Consider the following 7,109-nt stretch of genomic DNA (forward strand, 5'->3'; position numbering starts at 1 on the left):
GCAAGACAGCAATGTTTGGTATGTGTTTTTAAGATTCAGAGTGGATGAAGTAGGAAATAATTTGCAGCCGATCAAAGATTTCTTTTTTTCAAGTTTTAATGTGTGACTTCAAGGACAACAACTTAGAGACAGCTGCTGCTATAGGCCGACCGCCTCCCAGACTCTGGAGTGTGTTAAGGACAGAACCTCCACACAGGCTGGAAGATAAGATTAGGGAAAGGGTTGGAGAGCAGGAGGCCAGAAACCGTATGGAGAAGTGCGTGGTGGCTGGGAATTCACTTCCTTTTCCTCATCTTGGTGTCAAGTAATGGTCTGCACCCTCATTTAACTCACTGGTCGTCACAGAAGCATCTGTTGAACTGCATTTACTATTATTTCCAAGATAAAATTTAACAGTATTTATCAGGCAATATATTTAACTTTTCTTGTCGAAAGAGGGGGAAAACCTGTATGAAGAAAGAAACTGTGAAATAAATTTAAAAAAGAGAGAGAGAGAGAGACAAGTGTATGTTCTTTCTAATTTTCCAAGGTTTTCTTTCCATTTATTACATTTCTTTTGTGGAAACTCGAGATTAGTCACAATAAGCAGACATTTCAGTGTCAGTATATTCTATAAAAACACTTGTGAAAATCATTTAGGGTCAGATTTAATATTTGTGAAGGCATTTTAAAAGCTAGGATTATTTTTAAGTTGTAAGGTATTAGGGGTCATAGCACAGTCCCATGTGCCCAAATATAGGTCTCCAAATATTACTGAAATAATGAGGCACTTAAATATCAGAGAAAGAAGTTACTTAACAAATTAAAAACCCAGTACAATCAGCATATGAGAGATCCACTTCTTGTCTCCTCTTGTCTTTCCAGTCTCGTGTTGGCTTACGTTTTTACCAGAATGATTTGGTAATACGATGTACACAGGAGATAATATGGGTGTGGGTTAGGAAAAGAACTTGACTCTGGGTGTTAAACATTTTAAAGAAGCCTCTTAAAGTTCTATCATGGAATGCTTAAGAAATTAAAAGATTTTTAATGTCCTATTCCCTATGAAATGAATGTCATAATCATCCTTGTCATGTAATATCCAAAAGATAGATTATGAAATTGTTAGCAGTTCTAAAAATAAAGCTAGGCAAACTCACTCCAAAGCAAAGCACACAAGAGGAATAAGCAATCAGGATTTAATATTCCGAATAACCAAGGATGCAATAAACTGATCTTACAAACTAAGGAGTATCACGGGGGGATTCAACAATAAGTTGATTTTAGGTTTTCTCTGGATAGCTAAAGAACACAAGAAAATATCCAGGAAAGTTTAAGAATTGGAGGAAATGACTCGTTGATAATATGAGGGCTCCAGCCGGTAACCTTTGTACTGAACAGCAGAACACCGGACACCTAATCAGCAGGGGCTGGGCTGGGCGGTTTACTAAGGAATGTTCAAATGAAGCCCAGGGGAAGGCAAGCCTGGGTCCCTTCCCTGAACTTTTGGCTCTCAGATTCCAGCATTTCTTTACTTTACTTCACTTTACTTTACTTTACTTTACTTTACTTTACTTTACTTTACTTTACTTTTTAATCCAGTGCTGAGTCAGAGGGGAGCTGAGACCCTAAGGATCCATATACTTCAAGCCTTTGGCATTTACTACTTTTTACTTCTAGGAATTCAGTAAGCAACATGTCTGTGGAAAAGTAAGTGAGAATGCATATAATTCCTATTTTATGAATGTATATACACACTGTGTGTGTGTGTGTGTGTGTGTGTGTGTGTGTGTGCGCGCGTGTGTGTGTGTGTAGAATAAAGATAAATACTTAAGCCCAGAAAATTTTGTTAGGCAGAAGCCTATATGCTCATGCACCAGAAAACACCTATAAATATACTTGCATGACTTGTTCTAAAAATTCATCCTTTGCTTTTGATACCTTCAACCACTTGTAGCCCTCAATACCATATCCAATTCCCTTTAGTTTATGTAGCTCAGTAAATTTGCACTGTAACTGAAGGAAGACTCAAAAAGTTGTAACATTCTATCACAAATGTTAAGGATTTCCACCTCAAATCTAAAAAAAATCATAGATACGCTTTGTTCTCACAAGAGTTGTTCAATCTTTTCTAAGACAAGTATAAATGATTCATACTAGTTAATGATTTAAAAGGAACACCAAAATAAGATTGTGCAATATGGTGCTAGGAATCTCTTACAACTAAATCAATTCAAATCTATTCCTTGTGTGGCTAACCTCCATTTTTCTATTTGTTAACTACATGATATCCTATAGTCAAGTCATCTTTACATACGTCTATGCATGTACATCTTTACCTATGACAGAAGATACATAGATGGCAAATGCTGCATGACTCATTAAAACCCAGTGAACTACAGTCAAAACCAAGTGTCCAGCAGCTGACTTCAGGTTGTGAGTTGTGCTAGTGGCAGGCATGCAACGTTGATCTATGTGAGAGCAACTGGTGACTTTCCATGCTAGTTTGATATGCCTGAGTCCAGAAAGGCTGTGAGAGCTGCCTGTGGCCACTGCTACTGCTGACCCTTATTCGAGAGGCTTTGGCTAATGCGCCATTAAAAATCATATTTCAAAAAAATATAAAGCGTATTTAACGATATGGTGAAATGCTCATATATGATGACTAGACAACAGTTCACAAAACAACATGTTTAGTAATATTTGTAAAAATAAATACACATGCAGAGAGAAGATGAAACATTAGACTGTAAAATGCTGATCAGTACAGTATTGGGGGTGGGTTTGTTTCCTTCTTTACATTTTTTCGTATTTTTGAGTTTCCACAAACTTCTCTTCATAATGCATTAATTTTATAACCAGGAAAAAGTCAACAATTTCATCTAAAGGCATTTATTTAGAATACTTAGAATATTTTGAAAAAGTGAATTTTGGCAGACAGTTACTCTATTGATATTAAGAAGCTATGCCATTGGCACAGTAATCCAGAAGACGGTGAAAGAAAGAAAATAGAAGGCTCAGAAATATGGCCTAGTGCACAGAATAGCTTAATGTATACATTGGCCATCACACATTCGTGGGAAAAGGATGTTTGCTCAAGAACAATGTCAGGAAAATTGGCTAGATATTTGGGGGTGGGGCAAGGAATCAACTTTGAGCCTCTCAAAATAATTTCCAGATCACTAAGAACTTAATTCCTAAAAATCAAAAGTAAAAGGTATTAGGAGAAATACAAGTGAATATTGGTCTGATCTCTTAAAAAGGCTTTCCTGGGCATAAAAACAAAGATACAGAGACAACCCCATAAAAAAAAATTTCGATTTTGTAAATAATAAAAACCCTACAATACAATGAAAAGGCAAACTAAGAAAATTATTCATAACAAATATGACAAAGGGTTGCCATTCTTAACATACTGTCAATGGAATTGAACAAGATAAATACTAAGACTAATATATTGCTAGTCTTGAGCTCCAGGAGGGCAGAGACATAGCTACGTTGTTTACTGTTTATACCCTTTAGCATTGTGCCCAGATACGTTACAAGGAATTGATCTGTATTGAATGAACAGAGAAATGGCCAAAAATGCAAAGGTGGCTAAAGAAGGGGAGAAGGCAGAAGAGGAGAAAAGGAAACACAAATGGCAAATAGACATGAAAAAAATTCTCTCAGCAATAATAAAAATGCAATTAAGACTATTATGAGAAATTAGAGAGGGTTTTTCATGTGTATTTGATAAGAGATGCGGTAATGAGATAGGCAACATTGCTCACAGCGAGGAGTGTTTTGAAGGGCAATTGATAAAGTCATAGTAGACTATATAATTCTAAGAGTCTGACCTAAAGAAGTACAATAGACACTGGATATTTATGAAGGATATATCTCTAGAACCCTTGGACTCTTTAAATCTGTGTTCTGCAGGGAGGTCCCACAGTATGCCTCGAAGATGAGGAAGAAGTTTCCTTTAACTCTGCATCTGACTTTAATGTATGTATTACAGGCGATATAAGAACATTTTCTTAAAGATTCCACGGAAAACATAAAAGTTTGAGCACCACTATATTGTACCATTTGATTTCTTCAATAAAATGCAATGGACTGTTACTTCTCAAAAACTACTGGAGAAGTGGGAAACAATAGCCAGAGAGTTACATTCCCCAACACTGGCCTCACAGTTAGTAATTTAAATTCCTGCTTTAGGAAACTTGTAAATATGTCTATAATTACCTTGCAAATGGTCAAAATCTCAGATATAAAATCTGAGAATATCCAGGCCTGCCACTTGAGAAATAAAAGATTCGTGTTCTGTGATGTTCACCAGTGTGCTTTAATATTATCAGTCTGTCCTAACAAGAACCAACTTCCACTCAGATGTCTCAACAGGAGAGATTTTATTGAAATGACTATTTACAGAAGTTCTGGGTTAGGTTTAGGGTAGGGTGAAGGGATACAGCATGACATGGAGATGATAAGAGATGTGAAGGTACCCAGGCTCTTGCAACCTAAGAAGCTGTTACCACCGCTAGGACTGAAGGGATAAGGGGAGGAGTTCAAATCAGTGGAGCAGTGAAGGGGAGCTGCCTTGCCTTAGAGGTCCAAACTGGCAAAAGACGTGGGAATAAATATCCCAACTTTTCTCCTTTTCCACCCTCCAACCCATGGGTATCACCCATTGGTTAATCTTACCTGGAAGCCAGCTGGCAAGAGAGCCCAGAGAAAATAGTTAATGAAAGTTCTGCCTTCAGAGAGACAAGAATCTAGCAGAGAAGGATGGAAAATGGATCTGGCAGAGACCTAGTAGAAAATAACCAGCATATGTACAATAGTGAAATATTGGGATCCCTGATCCAATAACAGAGCAATGCTTAACTAAATGATGGTATTAACCATTCTCTAATTAAGTCAATAATGGTACTCAAAAGACCATTATGCATTCAAGGAGCACAGAAGAGACAGCAAACAGCTCCATCTGAGAGAATGAATTCAGGGCAGATTTTCTCAAATTGACAACCTAAGGTGCTTTGCTGTTGCCTAAGTGAAGTTTCCTATAGCTTTGCTTATTACAAAAGAACACGTATCCACTATGGGAAGCACACACATAACAGAAAACCAAATATCTACAATCTCACCCCTACCCCAAGACCACTATCAACATCTTAGCGTGTTTACATCTTTCCAGATCCTTTTCCTCTACATACATACACAGGATTATGTTGTATTTGGGATGATAACATAGATACGGTTTTCTTAATTGAGTTATTCCTGTAAGAAGTCGTGAATACTATTTCATGCAATAAATATCATTCTGCAACTTTTTAAAAGATTTTAAACTTTTAAAATACTTGTTTCCTCATATCTGGTTATAACTAATTTCTATCCTCAGACATTTAGTGTTCTTTCTCTTTTGGCTATTACCAAACACACGGTGATGAACTTTCTTATAGTCTGCTCTTCCCACACATCACTGCCCTCACGCCAATTTCAGGCCACAGCCTGTTTTTCTACAGCCCTCAAGCTAATAGTTCTCATATTTTTAAAGGGTTTTAAAAACAGAAGCATATACACAAAGAAGAAAAGCAACAGAGACATATGTGGCTTGCAAAGCCTAAAGTATTTACTATCTGGGCTTTTACAGAAAACATTTGTCAATTCCTGTATTATGAATTCCCAGAAATGCAGTTTTTGAGTCAAAGGGTGTGAACATTTTTGAGGCTTTTACTGCATTTGGCCAAACTGCCCTCCAGAAACACTGAAGCAATTTATGTCCTTCTCAGTACTGAGTTTGGTAACTTGCCATGCATCCTGCCTCAAGGGTCCCTGGCCTAAATCACTAGCTTTTATTCTCAGTCACTTGATGGTACATTATCATTTTAAGTTTTCGCTTCCCTTAAAAATATGTTTGGCCATTTACATTTTTCTTTCATGACTTAGCTAATTTACATTTTTGTCCATTTTTTAACAGGATATTTATACTTTCTTTGTAAGACCTCTATTTTTTTTAAAAAATGTTACTCTCTTATCTCATATATATTGCAAATTTCTGGTAGTTTTTACTCGTCTTTTAATTTAATGGGTCTTTTTGATGAAAGAAATTAAAAATTCTATAGTCAAGTCTGTCATTTTTTCTTTGTGATTTTGCCCTTTGTTCCAAGCTTACTTTCAAATTAAAAGCAATTCAGTTATATTTTCTCCTTGAACTTTTAAGACTTCTTTTTTTAAAAAAGATTTTATTTATTTATTTGACAGAGAAAGAGAGAGCATGCGCAAGAGCAGGGAGAGGGGCAGAGAGAGAAGCAGACTCCCCTGCTGAGCAGGGAGCCCCAGGCGGGGCTCCATCCCAGAACCCTGAGATCATGACCTGAGCCGAAGGTAGACGCTTAACCGACTGAGCCACCCAGGCCTCCCCAAACTTTTAAGGGTTCTAAAAAATGTAAATATTTTAATCCTTCTCAAATTTAGTGTCTGAGAAAGGTTTTTAAAGCATGAATAGGTAATATAATGTGAGTCCTGCAGTCATATTGCTGGGTTCAAATTTGGCCTCACCACATACTACATGTTTAAATAAATTATCTAACTTGTCAAAGTCAGTTTTATTCTTTTTTAAGTGGCGATAACAGTAATGCCTACCACGGATTCACATAAGAATGAACAGCTATAAAATACAAAAAGCACCTAGCATAGTGCCATCAGCTATTATTATAGCAGCCAGAGAATCCTCCAGGCAAAAGAACTTGTGTTCTTTCAAGCAAGACACCACAGAAGCAGGATGGGAGCGGAAAGATGAATTCAGTCCAGGAGATGTAAAGTTCTAAGCACCATTTCCTGGAGTCTGACAAGACCAGTCGTCGAGTATTGCGCCCGTCTCCTGTCTTGGTGGTTACTCATTGTTGGAGGACCAAGTGTTGGGAACTCAACGGAGTCTTGGGCAGTTTGGGAAAACACAGATAAGAAAACCTGCAGCTGGAACTATACAACAGAACCTCCCAATTTCTTGCCAGGGAGTGAGTTACAGTATATAGATACTGATCTCCTTGGCCCTCCAGGTGGAAGGGCCCAGTTACTCCTACAGGAGCAGCCTCTTTGGTTTACCCTATTTGGGGCCTTGCAGGCTTGATCATTTCCTAGGCGTG

Source organism: Ursus arctos, unplaced genomic scaffold (genome assembly GCF_023065955.2).
Source record: "Ursus arctos isolate Adak ecotype North America unplaced genomic scaffold, UrsArc2.0 scaffold_1, whole genome shotgun sequence".
In the NCBI taxonomy this organism is placed as follows: Eukaryota; Metazoa; Chordata; class Mammalia; order Carnivora; family Ursidae; genus Ursus; species Ursus arctos.